Genomic DNA, 2500 nt, shown 5'->3' with positions numbered 1-2500 from the left:
AACTCTGTCAATGGCGAGGGTAAAAAAGTTTGATTGAAAAAAACTGGGGGGCGAAAAGATATCAGCACTAGCATTCGCTGACGATCTGGTTGTGGCAGCAGAAACGGCTGCCGGACTACGACACTTATAATCAGTATTTGCCACACACTGCATGGCTCTGGTCTTAAAGTAAATGCTGCGAAATGCCGTAAACTAAGCATAGCGATCGATGCACATCATAAGACGTGGCATGTCACACCAGGAAGGCATACTATGTCGGGGATGATGAAATTGGTACTATGAGTGTGGCAGACGAGTACAAGTACTTAGGGACACTTATCGGGGCCGGGGGGGGGGGGGGGGGGAGGGGGGTAAGACGCCTATCCTATGGTTCCCTGTTTGAGGACGGCTTGACTAATATCACCAGGCGCCACTCAAACCCCAACAGGGGGGAAAAATGAAGCTAAAATACCACCTAATCTAAAATACCCTCTACTAAAATACCACCTAATCCCCAAGATGAACCACCAGCTTGTTCTCGGACGCGTGTTTAAAACGGAGTTGGCGAGACTTGACAGGCGGTTGTGGCATGCCATACGTGGCTGGCTGCGACTGCCACATGATACTCCCAATGCCTTTTTTCACGCCGACGTAAAGGATGGTGGACTAGGAATTTCCGACTTTGCCACATCAATCCGCCTACAGAAGAACAAACGGTCCGGGGCATTAGTAGAGCAGAGGATCCAGTGGTAGTGGCAGCGGCTCTCCTACTCGCGTTCCAAGCGCGAATGCGTCGATGGGTAGACCTGACCACGGCCACCGGAACCCCTTCTACAGAACGACTGAGCACTCTAGAAGGTGGAAAGCAAAACTGTATAACATGGTTGATGGTGCCGGCCTTGCGTCCTCTTGTGAGGTTCCATCTTGCCACAAGTGGGTCGCATCCGGTACCGGTCTGCTAAGTGGAGGAAGTAACGATGGTCTGGTTGTGGGAAGAGATTATATGTTCCTTAATAGAGCCCTGTTGCTTATGCATCGTTAATCGCCTGGAAGGAGATGTTGTGTCTTGCCTATATACTGAGTTCTTGGGGCTTACAGTCCCAAGTGGGCATTTGAAGGCATAGACGACATTAGTCTCTTTTAAAGCGTTCTGCTTTGTGTCTGGAAAGTTTCTCATGGTAGGTTGGCCGTTTTTTTTGGTTTTATAGTAAATCGTCAATTGTATCTTCTGATTTTTGTCTGTAGGGATAACGTTCCTATTAACAATATCTTTCAGGACCTTTTCCTCCGTTTTATGAGCTGTGGAAAAGAAGTTCCTGTAAAATAGTCTAATAGGGGGTACAGATGTTGTGTTAGTAGTCTCTTCAGAGGTTGCATGGCGTTTTACCTTCCTTCTTATGATGTCTTCAACGAAACCATTGGAGAAGCCGTTTTTGACTAGGACCTGCCTTACCATACAGAGTTCTTCGTCGACTTGCTTCCATTCTGAGCTGTGGCTTAGAGCACGGTCGACATATGCGTTAACAACACTCCTCTTGTACCTGTCTGGGCAGTCGCTGTTGGCATTTAGGCACATTCCTATGTTCGTTTCCTTAGTCTAGACTGCAGTGTGGAAACCTCCGCTCCTTTCCATGACTGTTACATATAGAAAGGGCCGCTGCCCATCCTTCTCCATCTCGTAAGTGAAACGTAACACAGAATTCCACTCAAATGCCTCCTTCAGCTCCTGCAGATGTCTGACATCAGGTACCTGTGTGAAAGTGTCGTCAACATACCTGCAGTATATGGCTGGTTTCAAGTTCATGTCAACTAAGACCTTTTGTTCGATGGTACCCATGTAGAAGTTCGCAAACAGGACACCTAGGGAGAACCCATGGCAACCCCATATACTTGCTTATACATGTGCCCATCGGGCTCAAGAAGGGTGCCTCTTTAGTACAAGCTTGGAGTAGTGCTAGAATGTTTTCTGGTATGTCAAGAGGAGTAGAGACCGGATCACGATACACTCTATCCGCTATTATCCGATTGTTTGATCCACAGGTACGTTGGTAAACAGTGATTCTATGTCCAACGAGGCTCTTATCCCTGTTGCCCGTGTTCCCCGCAGTAAGTCAACAAATTCATTTGGAGACTTCAGGCTGAAGGCGCAAGGGACATAAGGAGTCAGCAAGCATATAGTATATAGGCAAGAGTCAAAGTCAGTATATAGGCAAGACAACATTATCTCTTCCAGGCGATTAACGATGCATAAGCAACAGGGGCTCCATTAAGGAACATATAATCTCTTCCCACAAACAGACCATCACCAGAGAAGTCTTAACTAAAAACACAGAAATCATCAATAGATACAGCGATAGCAGGCGGCTTGATATCTGCGAGGCACTACACATCAAGAAGTCAACACCAGCAATCAGCAGCCAAATAATGCACAACTATATTCTACCCACTTCAAGACTCTGCACCAATATAGAAGCATCAAGAAATATGGATCAATAGGCCATTTGCAATTACTTCCATTCTT

The sequence above is a fragment of the Procambarus clarkii genome, chromosome 4 (assembly GCF_040958095.1).
Source record: "Procambarus clarkii isolate CNS0578487 chromosome 4, FALCON_Pclarkii_2.0, whole genome shotgun sequence".
In the NCBI taxonomy this organism is placed as follows: Eukaryota; Metazoa; Arthropoda; class Malacostraca; order Decapoda; family Cambaridae; genus Procambarus; species Procambarus clarkii.
The sequence above is the reverse complement of the archived record's forward strand: the minus strand, read 5'-3'. Positions refer to the sequence as shown.